This window comes from Schistocerca piceifrons, unplaced genomic scaffold, assembly GCF_021461385.2.
Source record: "Schistocerca piceifrons isolate TAMUIC-IGC-003096 unplaced genomic scaffold, iqSchPice1.1 HiC_scaffold_2512, whole genome shotgun sequence".
Classification (NCBI taxonomy): domain Eukaryota; kingdom Metazoa; phylum Arthropoda; class Insecta; order Orthoptera; family Acrididae; genus Schistocerca; species Schistocerca piceifrons.
Window position 1 is genome coordinate 1,475,113 of NW_025728457.1, and position 27,140 is coordinate 1,502,252.

Here is a 27,140-nt window from a genome sequence, read left to right on the forward strand (position 1 = left end):
TCATTTACCACATCAAATTGTTTATTTAAATCGGTGAAATCTCGCATTAGTTCTTTTTTGTTTTGCTCCTCTCGTTCAGCTCTCTCTCTATCTTGCTATTCGTTCCTTTTCTAACCGCAATTGTTCCTTTTCCCTATCATTATTTGTCATCCAATCGTGGATCTGAAGGAGCATTGCATTCGTATCCACAGTTGGGTTGCTACCCGCGGGAATCGTTTGAGTTGTTTGGTCTGTGTCATTCATATCACCGGCGTTAGCCTCCGCCTCCACTCGCATGCTAATTGGACGTGAGCGCAGCGAATATTGAGTGCTGTTCATATCGTCACTGCCACCTGCTGTCGGGATTAATTTCTGTTTTCCCTCCTCCATCTCGCGGTGTCTGTTTGTCAACAGTACTACGTCAGCTACACGTGGTCTGCAACGCGGTTCGTCTGTCCTTTGCTTGTGACGTCAGGTCACGTGGTGTCTGTCAAGTATGGGAGTTGCACTCGCCTAACAAACGACTGTGAACTGAAGCGGAGAACACAAGACGGAAGACGGGCACACTACACAACTGAATTAGCACACAGCACTAGCATTTTATATGTAACACGACGCCATATTTACACATTGAAATCAAGACTCAACAATGAGATTTAGACTCTACGTTGCAAATCCTACTAAATTTTGACCAAAAAAGAATTTTAAGCTGATTTTTTAAATGTGCAGATGGAAGTAAAAGGAAGAATGATAATGTAGCTGGAAAGACAACTGCACTACTGAAGCGTCTCAATTGCATATGAAAATTTTTTCGTAACTTACGTTTGATGTCTTGAAAGTTGGCAACTGGGTGTGAAATTTCTCCGTTTTCCGCCATCGCCTCGTCTTTCCTCTCTGAAATTTTCCTCCACAATTTTTTTAGGTGCGTAGCGTGCACATGAAAAATAAATCTATTGTTAAATACATCTATCTGTATTAGCAGCAAACACAAAAGGACTGATTTTCGTGATTTCAGTAGAGTCCTTCTTCGGGTGCCAAGTGTGGTGAATTTTTTTTAATGTATTTATATTTTGATTAAATTATTATTGTCTCGTCAAGATTCAGAAATCTGTTGTGAGTTTTGCACCACTTCTTGGCGGGAAGAGCAAAGACTTTTCAAAAACTTATGTGATAGTTTATGTGTCACCTGAAATCGTTTGCAGAAGGCGAAGCGTTCTCAAGATTAACAACAGAGTTTGCATTGCCACTTAATTTATTTGTGTCGTGATCATGTCCGATCACGACCAGATACGAGACATAGCAACTACGAACGGAGAAACTTAAGGGACCAGACAGAGCTGGAAATTCTTTCCTATACTACACCACACGTTAAAAGAAATTGGATTTAAATCACAAACAAGGTAAATGACAATGAGCCTTCTGCCTTAACTACGCCGTTTTGCCGACATGCGGTCAGTCCCTGGTAGCTGTATGAAAACTATAGAAACACAGTTATTTTTGTTGTCATTAATAGGAGATGGATACCATAGAAATACTTTAAGTACTAAGCAGGCACTACAGCATTTGAGAGCACAATAACCAATCTAATTAACTTAGTCAGTATTTCTAACAACAGGCTCCGTACATTTCAATTTTATATCTTGCTGGCTGTTTCTTTACATAAAGTCCTTTAGCATTTTCGACACTTCATCTTAGCTGCACACACAAATTCTTACATAGCACTGCACAATAGTAATATTTTATAACAACTAATTAGTGATTGTGGACCACGCCATATACGCGTCCTCCGTCTTTAAAAAATATATCAGGACTGTGGTAACAGGAGAGGATTACAATTCTTCAGCTGTTAAAAAATAAGAAACACAAAAGATCTCTATCGATACAATTTATGAACAATTCGTATTCTGCGCCGTGGCGCGTAAGATATTCTTTGAAATATCGGGTGGTCGCTGCTCAGCGACGATCTAAGAAATTTTTACACAAATTGTATGGTTTTCATGAGCCTGTATTGTTAGATTATCGAATGTAAGTTTATTTAAGCTATCGAAACAGATACTAGTAATAAAAACTCACCCTGACTAACTAGACACACACATAAACAGATCTAAAGGGAACAGACTTTACTCTTCGGTATATACTTCGTTAGGTTGGCAACGTGTTGATAAACAAAAAATGGTTCAAATCGCTCTTAGCACTATGGGACTCAACATCTGAGGTCATCAGTCCCCTAGAACTTATAACTACTTAAACAACCTAAGTACATCACACACATCCATGCCCGAGGCAGGATTCGAACCTGCGCCGTAGCGGCCGCGCGGTTCCAGACTGAAGCGCCTAGAACCGCTCGATCAAACAGGCTGGCAGATAATGTTGTGTCCCTGTGTTTTATGACTGATTCCTCCAGAGCTTCAAAGAGCGTCTTTCAGTTAATATTGTCGAAACCTTTCTCTGAATATGGAAATGCTATGAACACAGATTTTCCTTTCTCCAGTCTGTCCCTTCTTAGCTGAGTGGTAGGAACTGTATTGTCTCTCGTGTTCAGACATTTCACAGGAATCTAACCTTGTGGTCATGTTAGTTTGTATAGCCCCTCCCACTCTCCTCTGTATATATCCGATCCACCTTCTAGTCTTCTCTTATTTGCTTGGTTCTGGCTTGCCAAATGAGCACTTGGTAGTTGCTTCTCCTTTGAGCAAGATTTTTTTTTTTATCTTTCTTATTTAATGTCGGCTCTTATGTTTCCCAAGTGTGAAATCGCTGTTGCCATTGTGGACTCTGTCAACGGCATTCTTAGATATCTCTCTTCCGCGTGGCCTAATTAATTTGCTGCGTTTTTATATTTTCCCCTGTCAATTAAATTGAACATATCATGTTGTTTGCAAGGATTTCTACTGCACCTTTTTACGATTTACATCCTCTGCTGCATTCTTCACTTTTCCTCTCAAAGATATCCGTTCTTATTGTAATGTGTTCCTTCCTCTGTTTCAGTCAGTCGTTGCCTTATGGTGCCTTTAAGATTGTCGACAAACTCTGGGTATAACTTACCGTTTACTGCCACTTTAGTTGCAAAATGCAGTTCCTAAACAAAATATTCTGTCTGCGTCTGCACCGGGAAATGGCTTACAGTTTAAAATCTGGTTTCGAAAACTCTGTTGCAGATATGTATTTTTTTTCATGATTCTTGAGCGAAGCGTTGGCGATGATTATGTTATCGTCTGTGCAACATTCTATCAGGTGGCTTCGCCTTTCATCCCTTCCCCCAAGCCTACAGTTTCTTACTATTCTCTCTTCCTATACCGGCTACCATATTACAGTCTCTCGTCACATTTTAAAACTTTGTCTCGCTTAACTATCTGAGTGATGTCTTTTATCGTCCATTCTTTCAGTCTGTTCATCACCTGTGGTGTAGGTACGCACGGAAACTTGTATGACTGTTGTGTTGGCTTTAACGTCGTCTCTCTCCTGGTAGTGATAATGTGAATGGCAGTTTAGTGATGGAGCTGAGTGATGTGACACTACTTCACTGGTAGTTTCAATAGCTGACACTCGCAGGGTGGTTAAAATACATGATCTCAACATAGCAAATATTGAGGATCAACTGTCAGGCATTTTTACTTACAAATAATGACTATCAGATAAACACGTAATGTACTATCACTATAGTAAACTGCGTTTAGGTATTGCAATTTCGAGTACTGACAGCTGTTATTAAAGCAACAATAAGTTTGTGTTGTGGGGTGACCGCTTTTCTAAATGAGACAGCGGACAATCACGGACGGTGGTCATGGTGTCTGTTTCTGGTGGAATAAGAAAACACGAATAATAAAGTGTGTGGAAGGGAACACAGTAGTGAGAATAAAAAATTGCCATGTCTTGATCGAAGTTCGTCTTTCCTTCGTGTAGGTTGGCGGCTCAGTTAATGAGACGCGCCGGCCGCTTCCAGGTGGGAACGCCGGTCCCGGCAGCCGCGGAGAAGCTCGCCGCTGCCGCTGCCGCTGCCGCTGCCTCGAGCCGAGCTGTGGTGGCGACCGGCCTTCAAGCTGCCGACGTTTCGTCGCGCCTGCGGCAACAGTCAGTCGCTGAGGCGGAGAATTCACGGAGAAATAAATCCGGCTTATCTAGTTATAGTATTTACACTTGTATTTCAGACATAATTATTTACAGCACTGTTATCAACGCAAAACGATAAAGATTTCTTTGTATCATAAAACGGCTCTACGTTTTCTGTCATCAGAGAGGCCGCACAGATCAGATTTGGCAACAGTAATTTCAAACTGGACAGCGGCTGCTCTACACAGCAGAGCGTGGAATCATTTACGCCCCGAAGTGTGGACGCGGCGTCGCAGACATCGACGTGTTCCCTGGCAGCACGACGACAGTGATACACGGTCCTCGGAAAAAAGAGGCGATGGCCATTTTCAAAATAATCTCGAACTGTTAGTAAAGCTTAACTCGGCGAGAACACGGACAGCGTCTGCTGCAAGAATGGCGTCGCGAGCAACTCCGTTCCCAGATGTAACGGAGTTTTCTGCCCACGGCTGTTTTCGCAGCAACGCGTCATCGTAATTGTGCGTTTATATGATACTGATTAATTGCGTTTACGATGGTGTGATGCAGGCCTTTTTAAAGCTGTAGATTAAGGAAAGAACGTCACATTTCTTATCGTGTTTTCTGTGGATTAAGGGAGACAACACAATGCAGTTTCAGTCTATTCTCCTAAGCAATCAAAGAAAGAAGCCGGAAGATTTACCCCGCGTTCGTCAAATCACTTCATCGCCTCGCTAGTAATGGTGACCTCATTTCACAGCGTCTTTGGTTTGGAAACGGAGATTCAGCTGTGGGCAAAAGTTTGCTACCGTCACTAACTACGTACTCACGTCCCAAAAGAAGCAGGTTTCTAATATGGACTTTTCAGACAAGGTCACCAAGGCAACTTTCATACTGATTTGATGTGTGGCTTGAAAGTGTAAGAAATCACAGCAATACTTCGCAGAGGACGCAAACTACAACGAAAACTCTTTGACAACAAACGTACCTTCCCGGGTTCGATTCCCGGCGGGGTCAGGGATTTTCTCTGCCTCGTGATGGCTGGGTGTTGTGTGCTGTACTTAGGTTAGTTAGGTTTAAGTAGTTCTAAGTTCTAGGGGACTTATGACCACAGCAGTTGAGTCCCATAGTGCTCAGAGCCATTTGAAACATTTTTTGAACAAAGGTACCACGATTCGATTGTCGATGCAGAAAACAAAGCGATGGAAATTTGTGCGTTTCTCAAATTAAACGCGCAGTGTTCCTAACGGTCGATTGAATGTACGCTCTTTGTACGTTTTGAGTGTATATTAAAGCTGTAGCAGAACAAATAGTACACCACTTGAATGCTAAAGCTTAATGACAGAAGAAATCTTTTGGAATACTAAACGTATCGTCTTAGTAAGAAGACGGTAAGTCCAAGCTGTGTCGATGGTAGGGGCTGCATTGCATGTGTGGCGCTGCAGAGTCGGTCGTAATAAACAGGGCGAGGGTCTGCGTGTAGCGATGACACGGTCGTGTGTGTCGGAACGAGTCCTGACGCTATGGGTACGGAATATGCGTAAATTTACAAAAGTACGCGTCTACATCTTGATACCTGTTTCCAGGGCTGGGTTGACGGAGGTGAATTGTCGGCACTGCTTAAGATGCAAGTGTTTGCCGACCACCACAAGCACACGAGAAACAAGAGTCTTTGCAGTTAGCCAGTAACAGAACAGTGAGGAATGTCTGTACACTTTCTTTCAAAAATGAGAGTTTTCAGCCAAATGACTGCACAAGCTACGCAGCGGACCTGTTTCAAAATCCTTGGATGAGTTGTGGAAGCTGCCAGTTAAATGATCTCCAGTCCAACAAGAAGAGGAATTCATAGAATGAGTGTAAGTCTGTCGTTCGTGGAAGTACAGAAGTGTCGGGACAGTGTTTAAACGTTTGCTGTCGTTCCACGTGGCCAGACGTAACAAGGATACTTATCGCAAGAGCAGTGCGAGCTTTGGGGAGATTAGGTTATCTGAATTACTAGGTGTGTGACACTAATACAACAGGGAGATCAGTTGTTGAAACCAGAGCTTGGTTCCAGCTACAGATACTGTAACTGTCTAATCCACTCGGTTTCGAACCTTAACACGGCAAGGGTAGAGGCCTGTGGCGTCTATGTGTGTATCGTCATGGTGTAAGGCAAGTTTGACATACGCCAAAGAGCAGTGGATGCAGCGGTCGAGCACCGTAAAATAAAGCTTTGCTGGGCTTTGTTCTCGCGATCGGCCGTAGCCAGCTACACGACAAAAAATATGGCTGACTTTTTTTTTTTTTTTTGCTCTTATCGCCTTTTCATTAAATTAGGTGTTAGCTGAATGCGGTCCTCCTCCTCAAGTGTGCAGTGTGTGAAGGCCACCGACAGATGTTTTTCCTTATCCGCTACCAGGTAGGAATGCCATCCGTAGGAGCCGAAGGACAACACCTGCACACACTGCCACGAAGTAAAACAGTTTCTCACCCTGCGATGATATTCCGTGTCGATGCAAAACACACGATGCAGTCAGCTTTTTTGTTACATTTTAACAATCGGTGGATGGTGTCAGCAGATCTGGTCATTCCACGTACGTGATTAAGATATCGCCTCGAGTCGAGAGGAATTTTTCTAGCCATTATACGTCTTCAAAGCCACGGAGTGTAAATGCATTCCACCCCTTACCACTACGCATATTACGCGTAACGCGTGTCATCCAGGTGAACATAATTAAACAGTATCTCGTACCTTAACTGCCTCGGACAAGAACGTTTTGACCGTATGTTTTGACGTGTTTTCCGGAAGATTTTCTCCCACGGCCTCCCCCTTCTGAGGAGTGCAGGGTGACGCCTGCTGGAGGCTTGTGTGGCAGAAGGCCGTGCAGGGACGTGCCGAGTGCTGAACAGCTCTGTCCGGATGCATTAAAATGGCGCAACTGGACAGCGGCTGGGAGTGTGATCCACACGTGGGGGGGGACACGCGGCTGGCATCTCCCGGCCTTCTGCTGTGGGTGGATTTTAAAAATTAAGCCGTCGCGTCAAGTGGGAATTCACTCTCATTGCGACGATTAACTGTGGGATGTAAATTTCATTCACCTCAGAAAACCGCCACGACTCGCAGGAGCTTCAAACTGCCAACGTTCCGCGGCGCTATACTCTGTTCGTCGTAATAATAAACCTGATGTAAAGATTACGCCATCTATTCTCCAGCGTTTGCTCGGATCTCATTGGATTTCGTCTCACGTGGAGCGGAAGCCAAGCTGTGTCCAGTACAGTCAAGTCCGATCACAAGGACACGTTTTGTGCTGTGTTGCACAGACACACACACACACACACACAGACTGAGCTATGACGCCGTACAACAGCTTCACCGGCGCATTAAACTCTGACAGCACTGGCCAGCTAGCGGTCCAACTAACCTGCACAGCTGAGACCAGCTGCAGTTGAGACGCAGAAAGAGACGGGCAAAGAAACCATATAGCTTCAAATGTCACTTAATTTTTAAAACGAATGAAATAATATCTGGCAAAAGTCCGGCACTGCTGCGCGCTTCTTAGGCGGCGAGACGCAAAGCATAAAATGCTCTCGTTCTTACCTTACATAAGATTCCGATTACAAACTAGTGTGATGAAAATTCCCAACTTATGCGCAGGGTAATTTTTCTGAGCGAGCTGTGTATGACACAAAAGCCTACCGCAGGGATTTCACCGTAATGTTGACTACTGAAGCTAATGAAGGTATTGATTGCAGTCAGTCGTCAGGTAGACTCTTGGCTCCTTCCCCACCCGTATCCGAGAAATTCACTACTCTGACGACGAGTCGATCAACAACAGAATCCACGAAGCCAACCAGGCGCCACATTTCTCCTCTTCTTTTCTGCCGTCCTGGATCCCTCCAGCGTTCGGCACTGACATGTGAAAAAGCTGCGTTTGTTAGTTCCAGTACGTGTGGCAGATTAACAGTGTTTTGTTATTTCTGGGGACAGATCCCTTAACTTGGCTCCAGACCAGTTCTGTTGGGTTCATACTGTAATGGCACAGTGGAAAATGTTAAAAGGCACCATTTGTATGGTGTGCTCGATGCTGAGAAAGTGATTGTTTTCCATGTTCCTACGATACTTATCTACATCTGTGGTATAAAACAATCCGGATAGTCCAAATAAAGAGTATTTGGCGTTTCATTTTTGCCTTAAATATTACATTGTTATCATTTATTAACATTTATTAACAATGCTTCATAGAATATCGATAATTAATAATTTGTATTTGAAATGAAAACAGGAATTTCGTGTGTAATAATGTAATTAGAAAGAATAAGGCGTGCATTATTCATAAAAAATGATGATGAATTTTACAATTACGAGATATAGCTATTTCAAATTGAACGAGAAAAAAAAGTGACTTGGAAGAGGCTTGAACCCGTGGACCATGATATACAGAGAATAATAATTACTAATCTGCTAGGTTACCGATATTTTTTATCTCATTTTGATTTTTGTATTCGTTCGTGGCGGACGTTCACGGCTCTTGTTCAAGTTCATCGTTTGTCCACTGACTCAGTTAATTTTATTATAGACGGCAGATATGACGCTGACCGAACACACTTTTTTTTTAATCTCATTTTGTTTTATTTTTGTTCGTTGTATCTGCTCGGGGCGTACGTCGCAAGACACCCGTTTCAGTTCGTCGTTGATCCATTGACCCAGTGTTTTTATTACAGGGGGCAGCTAACCCTTTGACCGAACACGCAGAGTTACTGTGCCGGCAACACACTGAGCTACCATGCCGACATAGACGTCGACAAGGAGTGTGGCTTTGAAACTGAACTGTATGTGTCTAACAGAGTCCCTTGGAAAACTTGGAAGACGATTGTTTCTGTAAATTTACGAAGATCATTGAGAACAGCCTATTTCTCGGCACTTTTTAACTGTGTTCCACACGCGTGTTTCACCACGGAACAGAAAGCAGCCTCGGCCACTAACAGCGCGGCAACCAGGGCTCACCAGTACAGAGGCAGTGACTGTACACGGCTTGTGGAGTAAAACCTACGTAGCTAACACATTGATGGCCGGTTAATGCAATTGAATATCTTGAAAGTTTGATTTAACGTAATTTGGTAATAAGATACCTGATACATAAGTAGGAGCTACTTCCAAGAGCGTAACAACACCAGTGTGTGCGTGCTACGGCTTCTGAACAGTCATCCCGTTTGTGTTTGTTTACATCAGGTTTATTCTTATGATGGAGTACAGCAGCAACATAGCTCTGTGGGCTGCAGGAGAAGGAGAATTAACTGAAAGGAATTCAGCTTCTACAACTATGTGCAAATGTGGTCAACGTCTAAATGTCCTCAAAATTAGTACAGTGTAATTATGCGGGTATGACGCTGGTTTCGTGATTCTGAGCGTCGCGTGCTGGCGTTCCTGTGACGTGGCAGAATATAGTCGGCCGACCGGGTTGGGAGCCTTTCACTGACATACAGGATGAGTCAGGAGCAAAGGTACCTGCTTTGAGGGGTCATAGTATTAGTGATGCTGAATACTACTCCGAATGGTTTCCGAGGTAGAACACACTGTTATTTATTTTCTGTAGTACCATACATTGTCACTGTTCACAATGTGCCACAGTAGTGTGGAGCAAGCTGAGACGAACCGTTTGGTACGGGACACTTGTGGCCTATCAAGTCGGGAAACGGCCTCAAATTCGTCTACAAAAACTACATAAACTACAGCGCATGCGCGTCGAGCGAGTTTTCCTACCTTCTGGCGCTCTCTTCGCACAAACCATTAGTTCTAGACAAAAAATGAATAGGACCTGTTTTGTAGGAAATTCAATATAGCTTAATTTTGTACTGCGACACGTTTTCGCTGGAGGGTGCGGTTTTCGCGATATTCAGGAAAAGCGTACAAAAGTGATATTAAACGTGTTCTATCTCGGAAACCATTCGGAAAAGAGAGAATTCAGAATCACTAATACTGTCACACCTCAAAGCATGAACCTTTCCTCCTGACTCACCCTGTCTGTGTAGCGTACGTAAAAAATGAGTAATTTAAGCACCGCTGGTTGAGCGAGGTTTGCAATCCAGCTTCGTTATACAGGTTGCCGAAAAGCAATTTGACCAAAAGTGTAGGGTGAAAAGGCAGCGTGAAACATAGGAATTTGAGTACAGCAACTAGGGGGTCGCAACTGCGTATTTTTCGACGCTACGGGGACGTAATTCAAATCTCACACACGGACGTCTTTGCTCTAAATGATTGGTAATTTACAGAAAATGCCTGCGTAAACAGGCTGTTAGGACTGACCAACCGTCACGATGACAACAATATAAACTTACGGCATTATTCACACGTGTATCGTACTAAGCTGACGTAACATCCAGCACTTCTTTAGAGACGAGGAGAATCAAATGTCCACGTTTCATGTTTGAACATATCTTTGAAAGGTCAAAATGAGTGAAAAACGAGCCAACACTTAATTAACATAGGTATGTGCAGCAAATGTTCAGTATGACCACCGTTTTCATGTTGGCATAGCGCCCTAAATATTCAGCTTCCACGTCGACTCGCAATGCCGAAACCCCTTTACTTGATGCTGTCTTTCTGCCCTGCAAATTTGCTCTAGTTCTTTTTCCTCGCCCTGTATCTACCAGACATGCCACGACAGACTAATTGTCGAATTCTCAGAGGTGTAATACACTTCCTCTATGGTAGAAAGTGTCAAAAACAGCAAAGTGACAGAATGTGTTGGTAGAGATTTATAACGTTAAAGTTCAGTAGACGGTAACTATGTAAAAGGAAATGCGATACATTTAACCAAGCCGCCATGAAGTAAGATGTAAAATACGTTTCTTGGTTACAAAAAGTCCTCTAGTAAAGAAGTGAGTGTCGTGACAAGGGCGTCGGTCCCGCTACGATGCGGCGACATCTGAGAGCCTACAGCATCGGTGTTAATGAGAGGAAAGACTGCGCACCTTTGGTCAACTGTCTAAGCAGTGAAAATGAAGCGAAACTTTAATTGGGTTGATCACATCGCTCTATAATTTTATAGCGTCTCCGATGTGGAAGTGATGTCTGAGAGACTGACGGCTAGGCTGATATTAGCTGCTCTTTGTATCTCGTCATATACCTACGACACAGTAACCTATGGAACCAAGTAGCCCTCATTTCTTCTCTTGGACCGGAAGCAAACCACTTATTTACCTTTTGGCTGTAATGAAATAGTGACGCAAATTCCGGAAACTGTTTTTCTCTAAGTGACCTTGTTACATTAGTCGATTCCACTAGGGTCAACAGACGTCCCGATCTTCATGATGTTGGCTCGCATGGTCTCTGCAGTGCATCTGTGCTTGACGAACTGAACTCGCCAGTCTTTATGTAACACGGAGAGGAGACACAGACAGATATTGCAGAGCACGAATCCCTTACGGACGCCAGAGAAATCGTGAGTTGGGGGAGTGTGGGGAGGAGGCTGGCCGCAGAGGGACGTTCAAAAGTCTCGCGCACGACCTTTGGGCGTTCATAGCCGCTTTATTAAGCGACCGAGATTACGCTGGTTGTGGAAAGACGTGCTGGAAGCATATTTCACAGAAAAACTTTAGGGGTGGCGACCAAACTTCTCATCGAGTAAAGACACATTCCCACCTGAGTGTTGAATTGCCACTGGCAGATCGGTTTGCAGAGACTGCCCCCTGTAGTCCCACTACTTGACCTTCACAGAAACTGACTGAGGACCAAATATGCTTCCCTACGTACGTATATCACTGTAATCGGAAATTCGAATACTAGAGAACAATTGTATCATAGCAAATGTCTCGCAGATGTCTTTCACTCACACTGAGGAATGATATTCAGACAGTATGTAAACATACTTATCGCGCCGAATTGTGCAACAACTTTGTGAAGTATAGCACACTTTATAAGACGAAATAAAAATGGTTACTATCGTTTTTCGTGGTCATCAAACAAATTTCGGGATTGTTTTATTATATAGCAAAATGGTTCAAATGGCTCTGAGCACTATGGGACTCAACTGCTGAGGTCATTAGTCCCCTAGAACTTAGAACTAGTTAAACCTAACTAACCTAAGGACATCACAAACATCCATGCCCGAGGCAGGATTCGAACCTGCGACCGTAGCGGTCTTGCGGTTCCAGACTGCAGCGCCTTTAACCGCACGGCCACTTCGGCCGGCTTATTATATAGCAAGAATGTGAAACACACTACTGTAGAACTTCGAGATGGAAGACGCCACAGAAATATTACTAGCATGTTGTGAAAAGAGCACACGTGATCCGTTTATCGAGGAGAAAAAAAAATACAAAAATTCCAGGTTTCTCGTCTAATGCCCGGAGAGCTACACACGATCGGACAGATATCGGCCATTTACACGCTTTCAAAGTGGATGAATAACTATACTGGAAAAAATGAGACGTATTAAATGGGAAAAAATTCTTCTCTAAGAGAAGCACGGATCTTTTTAGGGTACTTATATTCTAGTAAGAAGAATGTAAGGCCAGGCTTTCTCCATTACAGGGGTAGCATTTGTGGCAGTGCAGAGCCGTTCGCAATGAATGAGATGCGAGTGTCGACGTTACGACGTAATCATAGTGTAGCAGCAAGAGACGCCTGCCGTGATCTTTAGTTAATCAGGCACTGTCGCAAAGAGACTGCAGAAATACTAAGGTCTTGATAATACAAGATAAAATAATAAGTGTCATTTAAATTGTCAGCATGACAATTATAACAGCCTATTAATATGTGGACGCAACATGTAAAGGGCGACAGAACCACTTGGCAATGGAAGAAGCCGTAATAAGGAAAACATGCCAAGCAGTCAGCTTGTAAAACACAAACAAGGCGAAAAAAATTATATGTAAGCCGCAGAGTTGCTAACGGTTATATATACACCATTGAGGTGATGTTACTCTCTTTGGCAGCACGGCTGTAGACAGCTGGTCGAGAAAGAGACGGCTGAGAGTTTCGCCCGAATCTTGATTCGTTATTCACGTTTAACGCGGCAAGAACGCCGAAAGCGTGCGTCACAAGAATGTCGCTGCGAAATATTCCTTTTGCAGTGTAACGGAATTTCGCGGCACAGTGCTGTTTTCACGGCGTTTTATAAACTGCACGTCTTATTAATTGTCCGTTTATGCATTGCTAGAGAACTGAAAGCCCTTGAACTGAACAAAAATGTAATTACAATGAAGAGCTGAGGAAACATTTAACTTTGCAGAGAGAAAAATTATTGCCGCTTACATCAGTAAGTATCATTTTCTAGTGACGAATAAGGCAGGTAGTTTCTACTGGAATGACCGACGACTTTTGCGATACGCTTTTCACGTCTGCATACGATCTCTAGCCGCTGTTTCACAATAGTAAATCATTATCACGGCATGTGAACAAACCGCTGGTCGACGCTCGCATAACACATGTGAATGCTGGCGTGATAATTACGAAGCCAGGAGATGACAAGTTTTTATATCACGTCCATGGCTACTGCGAAAATAATGAACTGTTTTTATAGGCCGACAGATTGCGCAATACAGCACACAACTCTTTGCTGTAGGAAGGTGGGAGTGTTATGCAAACATGACGCCACAAGTGGTTGTGGAACTCAGTGTCGTTTGTCAGTAAAGTATACAATACGTAACCTCATTTGGGAAGAAAGATAACTTTTGCGAATTTGTCTGTGGAGCCATACCTCTAAATGTGTCCTTACGCAGCCTAATCACAATTTTGTGTGCCCCACCGTCGTAATTTATTGTTTACAGGTTTACATGCTTATTACCGTGCTATATGTAAAGTCTCAATGCTGTTTGTATCTTTATCATCATTTTTTCCTATTTTCATTTACTTCATAAAACGGCCATTGATCGCGAGGAAGTTAAACTGCCGACATTCCGGAGCGCTAGCAGCAACAGTCAGTCGCTTGAGGCAGCGACAAAGCTCTGTGGGCTGCAGGGCAAGGAGAAGTCACGCAAAAATAAATTCGTAATCTTCGTTACTATGATGTGCTAGTTCAGTTAAATGTGCTGGAAATCAAAACAATGTCATTACGTTTGTAAGTCATTCAGTGGCGTATCTGCAACTTATATAACTTGAGCAGTGCTGGTTGAGCGAGGTTTTGTCATCCAGCACCGTTACACATGCCAGACGTGACGGGACAAAGGTGCTGACCGTATTCTCGGGAGTTACATACTTAATCTTTGATAAAATGAATGTGCTTAAGACGGTAAAATGATGGAATGCCGTTGTATTGTTTTTTTACCTTAAAATCACAGTAGGAAATTCGGCATCGGTAAATCGCATTTCCAGAACTGATTTGATACTGCGTACAGGACGAACCAGAAGGGGTCCTGGCAGATGGGTTTATGAAGAGTGTGTTTATTAGCCGTATGTAGGACTATTAAAAGTAGGTTTCAAATTTCCTTTGGAGCAGTTAAAGTGGATATTAACGTATCGTTCGTTTCCAAGAATGGGATGACAGACAAAAGCTATTTTTACACTTCACATTTCTTCTCTATTCTATATTTATGATTTTATACGAAAACCTATCAGAAGTCCTATCGCCGTTATAATGTACTTCATTGTTGTGTGACACAATGGAGACGTATTACTCTGTTTATTCTTTTTAACATCTCATTGTTACAGAAATTCCAGAGCCAGTACTGCGTGAGCAGACCAGAGACCTGTGGGGGGCTGGCTGCAGTTGGTACGTGCCGCCCTCTCAGCGGTTGGCAGCACTGCAGCGTGGCAGTCCCTGCGCCTTCTGTTGTCTGACGCATTTGTAGCGAGCTGTTTCTAGTGCGAAGACGTGTGTCCGCATTTTGTGCAGCAGCTTCCGAGTTGATATCTACTTCTCCGTTAATAAGGTAAAGGTGACCATTTCCATTCGTTGCCGCTATGTTGAACTATTCACTTATTTGTTTTTGAAAGGCCGTGGTAGTTGTGCGGTCTCACTGTGTTCTCCATCGAGGCTATTGCGTATAAAGCAAACTATGAAGGTTACTATGTTCTCAAAATGCTAGCGAATTTCGTATTAAAAATCTTGGTATTTTAAAGCGCTATCGAAATTCGGGTTAAATCTGCTGTTTTACTGACTATAGGCATGAATGAAAAGCACAGTCACGGCCGAGGTTTTTATCTCGTTTTCACGCCATTTTGTTGAATTGTTTTCTCGAAATATTGCGATGTACTCGTTACGTCTGATGTAGAAAAGAACTACCCTGCTTGTAGGTGGGGAATAACGTAACGGAATGGAGCTTGTTTCTCCCTGTCCTGCATTTGCAAACAGCAAGTTGATATTTTTACTTTTGTGGAGTAATGTTTTCGGCGACAATTCCGCCTGTTGGGTAGTCAGATAAGGTTGTGCTCCATTTCGTGTTTAGTGTATTTGTGTAAATGCAGCAATCAATGAATTCTTACGCTGACCTCAAAATGTTCGCCGTTATGGGTTTAGTACTGTAGTCACGTAGATTAATTATCATGTATCTTCAGACTGACTGTGGCTTATACTTATCAAACAGCACTTTTTTTTCTAATAAAGTATTTAAATGAGGGAAAAAATACCGCACATTAAGCACCAATATTAAAACTTTTTTTTTGCTAAAACCAGTCGTCCTCAATGTCTATCATTGTTCATAGGGATATAGAAAAACGTGGTGTGACAATTAACAGATATTACTACAGTACACTATTATCCATATTCGTGATCGGGCAGTGCAGAGATGAACTATTGGTTCACAGTATGTCCGTTGGACCCACGAACTGGCAGTTCGCTCGTGGACTGATCGACAACAAAAGGTTATGAAGTCTCTTCGGGAGGAGTATATTTATTTATTTATTTATATTCTTCTCATTTGTTCGGAGTCTTCAAATAGACGCGCGAGTGTAATTGTGTGGTCCAAGATGCAAAAATTGTTGAATGCATTATTAGCCTCGGCGTATTTGTACTTTTACGAGCATGGACTCAAGTATTGAAATCATTCTGGACCCACGCAACATGTTCAGGCTGTGGTAGTCTAATCCTGGCTCTCGGCGTAAGCTGGAAAGTAAAATCTCAAAACTAGTCTTGCTCTCGTCTGCAGCTCATTGCTGTGAAAAAATGTCTGTTACATGTTAAAGCGGGCGATCTGAGCTTCCGCTGTCATTTTGCATTAAAGGGCGACGCGTAATGGGGTGTATTGAAGCAGAGGCCGCTAAAATTGTGGAGCCGTAAACGTCTTAAGGCGCGTTTACAGTGAGTTCGCAGCATTGTTCGTGGCTAGTAATGCACTACCGATGTTCGCAACATGTTGGCAACACAAAACCAGTGTTCCACGGCTATGTCGGTAGAGATCAAAGAAACATTATTGTTCGTGGCCTGCCACCACCAAATTCCGCTACGCAGTGCTAGCTAGTGTTCGTGTTCTGAGTGAGTGTTTTGGTGTTTGTTTTGCTGGAATGTAGTGGTGCGTTTGTTTTATGTCCCTTCATTTTTATTTAAAATGGAGTGGTCACGAGACAAAATTTCCCAGCTGAGACATCAGCTCTGTGAGGCAGCGGAGTGCCTGTGGAATGTACGTTCCGCAGGTTACAAAAATACTGAAATCGAACATGATTCATTACAAGAAGTTGCCGCTGCGCTTGGCACCTGCAGCAGTGACGTGGACGAAAAAAGTAAATCTCCCTTGTCTCAGTACCGACGAGAGAAAAGAAAATTGAGGAAAGTAAAAAATCTGGGCCGGCCGGTGCGGCCAAGCGGTTCTAGGCGCTTCAGTCTGGAACCGCGCAACCGCTACGGTCGCAGGTTCGGTGGTGGTGGTGGTTAGTGTTTAACGTCCCGTCGACAACGAGGTCATTAGAGACGGGGTCGCAGGTTCGAATCTTGCCTCAGACATGGATGTGTGTGATGCTCTTAGGTTAGTTAGGTTTAAGTTGTTCTAAGTTCTAGGGGACTGATGACCTCAGATTTTAAGTCCCATAGTGCTCAGAGCCATTTGAACTATTTTAAAAAATCTGATGTAGTACTGACATTTTACGAAACGAAGTGGTTTGGATTGAAATATCTGTGTTTCATGGATGATACGGAAGTATTTGAGATATGGCTGGCTTTGATAGGAGTCTCCTGATGTCAGAAGACGAAGAGTAACAGCAAGTCTTTGGTTCACAGGGATTGCTTTTCTGAAATTTGTGACTTTCTTTGAAACAACTGGTCCTATAACATTCAACATCATTTCAAAATCTGACGGCGACATCCTAGTGAAGTTGCGAAAGCCAGAACCGTCTTCCAAATTTATCTCACAAAGCATGTCATTCCCGCCACGTCTTCTACAGTATGTTTTGGTCCACCGACTACGACTACGTCGTTTTCTTCGTCTATTTATTTCATTAAGTATTATTAATGCAGCACCAAATGTCATCAATTCTTCCTTTTCACTTGACATAGCGTATCTCTTGATGTGAATACACAAAGTAACTCATCAGTTCGCCGCAGCAGACTGCGAATACGTAGGAATGTTGGTCGCTAGTGTAAACGGGAATGCGAACAACCAACAATGTTGCCAACATGTTGAGGGAACAAGTTGCATACAATGTTCCGAACAAAAACACGTTCTGAGCTCAATGTAAAGGCGCCTTTAAGAAAAATTAATTCAATACAAGGAACATGAGGGCTCAGTGTACATCGAAATAACGCACATTTAAACTTTAACGTACAATATTAGCAACATCTAACTTACGTGGTACAGTAGGTCTTCTACCTATTACAACAATAATCAAGGAGCTTTATTCTCCCGTATTAATTGCATAGGAGTTTACTCCTTGATACGAAGATTAAATTTAATATTTACTATAAAATTTTACGCCGTCTTTGCGGTCGGTGATGAACGAGGTTCGTGTACATTTACTTCGACGCGAGATACATTTCTCGTTCCAAGTTTTTTAAATGTCCTTACGACACAATTGTCTATTGATAGAAGCCGAGGATTCACATATATATTCTTGTTAAAGGCACAGGAGTTGTTGAGTAACACTTTATTAGCTTAAATAAAGGATTAATCAACTGCTGCTGCGGTTTTAACGAGAATACATTCTTATAGCTGTAGTTGCTTACAATGTAAAGTGTATTGCTATTACGTAGAGCAAGCAGTACAGTTTATATCACAGCAAGCTAATCTCTTGATACTAATACGCAAAGAGTAATTTCAACGTTTTTTGTTGAAGTAAACGAAAAAATAGGAATGCGAACAGACAAACGTTCAGGATCAAGGACTGATATAACCTCCTCTCTACGTCCCTGGTTACGCTGATATACAGATCTTTAGCATAAGGAGTAGGTCTAGGTTAGGTTGGAATAAGACGGTATGGTTGGAGACGGGTAATCCATTGGATGTAAATGGGCAACGGATTGCTATGCAGCATCGCCTGACGTCCAAATTTGCACTGTAATTAAGGCACTTTGCCATATACAGGGCGAGTGAGGAGGAAAGGTAGATGCTTTCAGATGCGGTAGTATAAGTGATACTGAACAAACAACTTCATGTGGACATTTGCCATTTGCGAATGGTTTCTGAGATAGAATGTTTAATATTACTTCTGTATGGTTTTCTTTAATAATTCAAAAAGCGCACATTCCAAGGAAAACGTGTGTCAGTACACAAACCAAATTTGCTGCTAAAAAGTCCTATTTATTTTTTGTCTAGAACTAACAGTTTGCGCAGAGACATCGCGAGAATATTGAAAATCTCGCGCGTCCGCTGTAGCGTACGCGCTTTTTGTAGGCCAGTTTGAGGCAGTTTTCCTTCCTGATAGACCGAAAGCGCCCAGTAACCAAAACGCTCGTCTCCACTTCACTTCATGTGTGTTACTGTGGTAGGTTGTAAAAAAACAATAATACAGAACGTAAATAGAAATGTACCTTAAGTGTTGTATCTGGGAAACCATTAGGAATAGGCCATACATCCACATCAAGTTTTTTGTTCAGAATCACTAATGCCATCACCCGTCAAAACACGTACCTTTCCTCCTGACTCACCCTGTGTATCGTACCTTCCAAATTAAAACCTAAAATGCAAGGTAACTTCAGCAAACGTTAGAACGACAAAAGAATTCTCCCATGAGTGCCCTGCCGATGCCAGATATTTACTTTGGCCTGTGTCGTAATTTCACGGGACGTCCTGCGTGCACAGACAGACCACATTTATTTTCCTCCTACATTCTTGCTTAGGCACAGTGTGCTGGAACTTTTAACTACCTTAGACTGAAAGGGAAGCTTTACTTGGCAAAGCATGTGAATGTCTTGTAAGGGGAGTAAATTAGTTTTTGTTGCTAAAGGTTTGTCACGCATACTGCATTTCGGGAGCGGCTTATCCGGCATTTTGGTGATCGGTCAAACTAGATGGGTAGTGGTACTAACAGGTACCACATTTCTGAATTGCTAGTATCGACACACCTTGTAGAGTACTGCTGGTACATTTTATTTCACGAAATTCGTGCATCAATAATCATGTGCAGTTTAATGTGTTTTCTGTCTAAGCCGGAGAAAAATATCTTTACTAGTCGTTCATTTGGTGTTTCTGACCGTATGATCTTCAGCTGCAAATGTGTAGTGTTATATGGAGCCCAGAATTTAGATGAGAACGTTCACTGATCAGTATGTAAATGAATAGATGAGTAATAAATTTGTCGTCGGGATGGAAATTTCATTGTTACCCACATAATGCACACGAAGCTGTACGGGGAATTTTCCCGTCATTAACAAATAGAGTGACGTCAGTGCCTGTTCACATGGCAACAGTTGTCCTGTGCTGTGATTGGCTGAAAACAGCAGTCGGAACAAAAATGGTTCAATTGGCTCTGAGCACTATGCGACTTAACTTCTGAGGTCATCAGTCGCCTATAACTTAGAACTAATTAAACCTAACTAACCTAAGGACATCACACACACATCCATGCCCGAGGCAGGATTCGATCCTGCGACCGTAGCGGTCGCTCGGCTCCAGACTGTAGCGCCTAGAACCGCATGGCTACTCCGGCCGGCCAGTCGGAACAGAAGCCAGATTATATTCAATTTTAGCGGCGTTTAGGTGGCTTGTTTCGGAGCCATTGCTTATTAAATTGTACTCTACGAAATTAAGTTCGTGGTACGTTTTAATGGACATAGATACTGGAAGAAGGTAACCACCTTCGCTTCCATGCACTCCAGGCACGCGGTAGGAGCATAAGACAGGGTTTCCAGTACGTGGAGCTGGAACAACGGTTCTGCTCACGTGGTCCGCTGTGTTGTGAAGAAGAAAAAAATAAAAAAAATGAAACCGCGGAGGAGCAGACTTGTTGTGGTGTCAAGGCTGTTTAATAGAACGACTCGCTCACTGGCGTACCAACCATTTCTTTGGGAGGGGGCGGGGGGTTTCATGGAAACCCATTTGCTGATTTCGTCTTTCAGCAAAACTGTTAAGAATACATAAATACCGACCGTCTGGGAAGGTGTGTTAGTTACGCAGCGCTGTTCTACAGAAACAACTCGTTAAATAATAATATGGGCCCAATTTTAAGGTTCGTCCTCTGCAAAATTGTCTCGTTGCTTCAATTTTTACAAAGACATTGGTCCTACTTTCTTTTTAGACCATTTACGAAAAGGAATCCTATTTACTATAGATTGTGGATAACAATCGGGTAGAGAAACCTTTTATTATTGTTATTATTTTATAAACACTGTGCATCACAACATAATGGAAAAAGAAAAAACTTATTTTGAAATAGACATTTATTTTGTTTTTATTTAGACTAAAAAATTTTAGGTAAAATTTGCAAATGTAGTTTTCTTTTCAACGGTTTGGGAAACAAATTTTTTATGAAATCGATAAGATTAATTTTTCCAGCCGTGTCTTGATGAATATGGAAAAGGAGTAAAGGGGTGACTGGATTGAGTCATCGTTCATCTGAGGCAAGTTTTAAATCGTATCAAAGCGCCGAATGACCTCTGAGGATGGTGACGGGCAGAACCAGAATGATAAGGCAAATAAATTCCTGGAGGAGTTCTTTAACCCTAACTGGTTCAGCAGTAAGTTTTCTTCCAATAGAGGGTACGTTACATTGTTGTATACCAGTCGCAATGGTTCGCTTCATTTCGAGCTGTGCAGAAAGCCCGTCCAGTTTGAAGTCTGTTGTATTTTCTCAAAGCAATTCTCCCAAACGTCGTGTAGATTGGGGACATCTTTGGGAGAACTTAATAACTATCGCTTCAAGATGGGATAGTCTCTCTAAATCCTCTTGGTTGCCCCTCGATAATTTTTTCAGAATGAGATCAAGAATTTCGAACGAATACTTTCTAAAATTTCGTTCTGAATACAATTTTTTGGGGACAGATGGTGTTTCTGTGTGTTGCAATTTCGCTGGAATTTTAATTGGCTGTGAGATATTTGTGTATTTCATATTTAGGTATTTAGAATAATTTTTGGATTTCTCTAACAGCATGTCATAGGGTTCTGCAGTTGGACTTGCAGGAGCCAGCTTCAGAACCTCTACAAAATGTTTCACTCTGGCTGCATTAAAATTTGTATTCCGTGGGAATCTGACCAGTTCTCACACAATCCAGGCGCTTCAGTTGCTACTGTTACACAGCGTGATCAAAAGTCCTTTGACACCTGCCTGAAAAGGACTTTAAAGTTTGTGGGGTCCTCCATCGGTAATGTTGGAATTCAGTGTAGTGTTGGCCCACCCTTAACCTTGAGGACAGCTTCCACTCCCGTAGGCATAAGTTCGGTCAGGTGCTAGAAGGTTTCTTGGGGAATAGTTGCCCATTCTTCCCCGAGTGCTGCAGTGAGGAGAGGTATCGATGTCGGTCGGTGAGGCCTGGCACGAAGTCGGCGTTCCAAAACGTCCCGGAGGTGTTCTGTAGGATTCAGGTCAGGACTCTGTGCAGGCCAGTCCATTACAGGGATGTTGTTGTCGTGTAACCACTCCGCCACCGGCCGTGTTCGATCCTGTTGAAAGATGCAATCGCCATCCCCGAATTGCCCTTCAATAGTGGGAAGCAAGAAGGTGGCCGGGTACTTTTGACCATTGTGTATATGAAAATAGTTTCAAACTCTTCGGGCCGCTTCACATAGCCCCGCAGGACTGATCTTTTGTCTCTAAAGTGAGCTCGGTACGTTCAGTGTTTCGGTTATAGTTTTCCCTCAAATATGTCAATAATTTCACTCTTACAGCCCATCGGGTGGGACACATCGGAATCAGACGTTCACAACATCTGCATACACGTCTTTCGGTTTTGCTGATTCTAGAATTATATGTGAAGCGTCTTTCACAGTTACCAGTACATGACACAATGACTTCTTGAAACAATGAATGCTGCAGTGGATATAACAACTCTTTGGCCGGTCTTGAAGGTTTTTCTTCACCCCTTGTTCCGGCCAGACATTAGCTGCACAATCGTAGCAGTGGGCGCGTAAAATCTCTATTTTAGTGACAGCCCTAGAAGGATGTCTTTAATCGTAGTTACCAGCGTTTAGCCTTGGAGACCGACGGACTGCGTAACCTCAGAAAAAGTTTTTATTTGAAGCGTCTCAGGGTCAACACTATGTACACGAAGAGTGCCAGCCAAGTTCGTCGTTGAATCTGTTCTAATTCTGCAAAAAGGTGAATTTTTTATTTGCTGCACATTTCCTCGCCGGATCGTGTGAGCCATAATTTCCACTACTTCGTTTTGTATCGCTGGCGGCAACCAAGGGTTATGGCGTTTTCAGCCATATATTCAGTTCTGGCCCATCTTGCTTCCTATCAGCTGGAAGTGCCGTGAAGTTCCCCAGAGACTGTTTCAAGACCTCTGTGTGTTTCCCATTCGACCCAGGAACCTGAGTGAGCTGATAATTACTAGCAGAGCGGTTCTAGCTTCATCCTGATCGGTCAGCAGACATCTGACACGACCAGCAACAGGAACCGCCTTTCTAAAACTGTATTTGTAGGCATGCACACAATGAAACTACGAGTCCATGATGCTGTTATTACATTCAATTGTGGTAATATTGGAAAGTTTTGCGTACTGAAAAAGCTGGGAATTAACCCTGGTGAAAGTATGATCACTGGGCTGCAACATTGCAATAAAGCGAGGATAGCCGATACAGACAGGTCTGCATCCAAAATGGCCAAGAAAGCAAGACAAACATGCAGGAAGGTGAAAGAGAGGCTGGAAGACCTGCTAGAGGCCAGAGAAGGGCCATCATATGCAGCAGCACAGTTTTAATTGACTGTAAGTAACAAATTTCAAAGGGTTTTGCTTTAAAGTCAATTTCCCTCAAAATAAAATTTTCAGTACACATGCCTTATTATATCGAACTATCATAGATAAATGAATGACGTTCCCAGAGACTCTGCGTAACATAAAAGGCCACCTCTGGTACTACATTCATTAATACTCCATTAGGAAGTTCACAAAAATATTTTCTGCAGAAAAAGGTAATATTTTTGTTAATAAATTTAAAAAAGTATTTCTTAGAAAATGTAAAATGGATCAAGAAGATTTTAGTACAGTTGGCTCTATTAGCATCACGTAACATACAGTAAAAATATTACGGTCATGCATCAAATAATTTTTTTTTCAGAAATGAGTCAAATACTTGCCTAAATTAACATGGGTTAGATAGGCAGGGCGTGGTCCCCTTAAGGCATTATAGGTAACGTTCAGCAAATTGCACGCAAAGAGATGAGTAGTGCTCTGTACAAAAAATACTGAGATGTTTTTATCTACCATAATGTGGAAGTACACAGGCTCGAAGTTTACAGGGTGTACCGAAAACAATCATCGTATGTGCCATGTCTATATTTCTGAAACTGTTGGACACATACAACGAATTTAGTTTCCTGGTGAACGGGAAACTCGAAAAGTTTTTTCATACCTTTCCATAGGTGTTCAATGTGCCTTCCTGAGATGCACGTCATACATCAATGCGCTATTCAAATTGTTCCCACACTGCAGCGACAATGTGTCGAGTTGCCGCTTCCACAGCTGCTGTTATGCAATGTCTCACTTCTTTCATTGTTATTGGTAACGGAGGCACATAAAGAAGTCTTTTGTAAGTTCCCCCCCCCCCCAAAAAAAAGAAATTATCACATACGGTCAGGTCCGGTGACGTTGGAGGCCAGTGAAGCAAGGCTGAATCATGTGGTCCAGTGGGAGCGAATCCATCCGTCAGTGAACCTCAGATTTAGAAATCACCTCCACGAAGAGCTTGCAGCAGCCGACTTTTGCGCGGTTTCATGCGTAGACGTCGGCGCAACAAACGCCAGACGTAGATCGGGGCCACGTTTAGCTGTCGAGCTGCACGGCGAACGGATTTCTGCGGACTCCCTGTGAAGCTATGGCGGATGCGGTAGACGTCCTTGTCAAAGACATTCGGGGACGATCCGGCGATTTGCTGCGACACAAACAACCTGTTCCTCGGAATTGTTCACGCCATCGTCTAACGCTCTGTGCTGTAGGAGGATCCACAACATTGCTAGTACGGAAGACACGCTGAACCCGTATTACTGACCCGCACTGTGCAAAACGCAGAACACGAAACGCTTTCTACTATCAGGACACCATTTTTATTTGAACTGAACTCGGCGCGCTCTGCTACCACCTGGCGGGAACCATGTAAAACTAAGAGTTTCCTCTCTGCAACAGTACGTTGTTCACACACACACATCTCAAATAACATAATGGCTATGATTTTTTAAATTGGACGATTCTTTTTGATACGCGCCGTATATTAATGCCAATCGTTAGCTTATGAAAGGAAAGTACAGTGCTATAATGCAAGTCAATGTTTAGAATAAAACTTGCCGCAAAAACAGAAGCAATTAATATACAGTCGCTTCCGGCAAGAAGTCCTAACATACTGCGAAGCGGCTTCATTCTTGCACGTTAAACAGCCATTGGGAAGCATTCGTACATATTAGACGAGATTTGAGTTCTCTGTAATTTCATACACGTTTCATGACAAATGTTACATTTAACGGTACGAACACTGTCCAGTTTATCTTGAATTGATTTAACATCTGAAAGCTGAATGTCAAACACACAAAGACAGTGCTTTACTCGGCAGTTCCTCATTGATGACACAGAAAACATTTTATTTACCACGTGAGTTTCCTCCTGCGTGTCTTCACAGAAGGGAACGTCTAGAGTGGAGCCGTCAACACGCCACCTAGACGTACAACAGTGGAGCCATGTTCTTTCCACACACGAGTCCCGACTTGGTGGAGAGAGATTCTCGGCGGATTCGCATGTGGGGGGCACCTGGAACACGGTGCTGGGCCCCAGACCTAGTGGAAAGAGATCCCTGGTGGTGTGGGCAGGGACTGTGTCGACCATTCGAACACCTCTTCAGGAACTCGTACGGCTGAACCAGCACGGCGTAGCTGCTGTGAGGAGAGCTCGGAATGTCAGGCGAGGCTGCTGCGAGCTGCGGTGTGCCCAGACTGTCTCGACGAGCGATGATGGCCGACCTCTCTCAGCACACGTGGCTGGTGTTTCTTACGGAAACTGAAGATACTGCACGCGTGCCGCGGCCAGTTCGCTCTCCCGACTCGAGTCTGGGACGCAGTAAGGAAACAGGCTGCATCCACTGGCCACTCTGGGAGACTTGGGAGCAGCTCTGCAGGCGGAAAGGGCGTTGTCGCCTCAACACGAGATTGGTGACGTCATTCACAGCGGTCCGTCTTTGTCAGGCCCGTATTTGTGCCACAGGAGGTCACACGCCCTGCTGAGCACGTTAACCAGTTGTCAGAATGTGAGCAAATCCGTCAAGTTGGAAAAAACGAAAATCATTTCTGTCTATTATGCGTGTTGCAGTTGATTACGTCCTGCGTTCTTTGAACTATTACTATTTTACTATCTTTTTTCACAACTTTGTGGCAAAATAAACGCAACCTTGAAAAATTTCCGTTCCTTGCTTTGATTTTGGACACCAGTGAAGATGTTCAATAACGTTTACAATGATTCCTCTTACTTGTGACACATACCAGGTAGAGGCGATGGACATAAGTTGTGGCGCAGGACTGCCAAACATGCATTCTCACATGGAAACAGTGGGTTCTACTTCAAGTATACCTGTTCTTGAAACAAAATTTCATCCAGCAAACAAGCGTAAGTTTCCACGAAGGAATAAACGATATCGTAAATCGGAATGGTCTGTGGCTTATCCGTGGCTACATTACAAAGAAAAGAGTGGTCTGCTATGACTGCATTCGGTCCATCCACTTAGTGAACAATACAAGACCCAAGAGACAGCTTTTGTTAAAGAACTTCTTAGTCTTCTGTAACTGGAAAAAAACGGAGAAAAATTAAAGATACACGAAAAGAGTCTTTTCCACCGAGGGTCTCGAGCAATTACTCGGCAACATTTCCTCAGAAGTTCAGCATCAGCCAATTCTCTGAAAATAGGTTTAATTGCTGTAATAAGAGCAGCAGGAAGAGAATGCTGGCGAGAATAAGATTCTCCAGTTGCCTAAACCCTATTGTATTTGCGCCACGAATTTTCTCCTGATGGACACAATCCATGACATGGCTTATTGTCAGTAGAGGACATCTCTCTTCATTGCCTCCAGATTTCCTTTATTTGTCCTAATTGCCTGCCTTAGTATACCTGCAAGTTTTCTATTTCAGTTTTAGTTAATCGACCCTGTCCGGTCAACAGTTTTCCATCTTCTAATTTTTTCCACTCGTATCAACACTTTTCTCAACCTTGTTCCCAAACGTTTTTGAACATGGCCTACACATTTTGCATCTCCAAATGGCCTAGTTGACAGTGGGTGACAAAAGTGGGCGTGGCACATAAACACACGTGGTAGGAAAATGCTCTTTCAGGATGTATACAGCCCGGGACAACCGGGAGATCCGGGAATTTTTCATTGTTCCAGTTTTCAGTTAAATTTTTGTAATTTTGACTGGTAAGAACCGATACTCTGACAAAGGATATTACTGGGGATATTACTGTATCCCGCTACTGCAGATTAATACTTCATCAATGAAACATAAACGAGAGAAGAAAGACGAAAATTCAGGTTAAGTTGCAAAGGACAAACCAGTGCTCATACAAGCGTCTGTCAACAGTAAAACGTGTCTAAGGCTTCAGGAAGACCGTGCAATGCTTCAGAACAACAAATTGCC

The 27,140-nt window shown here is 43.0% G+C and overlaps 1 protein-coding gene across 1 annotated transcript in view; it reads left to right on the plus strand.

Moving 5' to 3' along the window:
- The first annotated feature begins 14,751 nt into the window (after positions 1-14,751).
- LOC124743708 (poly [ADP-ribose] polymerase tankyrase-1-like) overlaps positions 14,752-27,140 on the plus strand; it is a 92,951-nt gene continuing 80,562 nt past the window's right edge. Inside the window, exon 1 of the mRNA XM_047248882.1 lies at positions 14,752-14,880. The gene's annotated coding sequence lies outside the window, so the exon portion shown is untranslated. The remainder of the gene's footprint in view (positions 14,881-27,140) is intronic.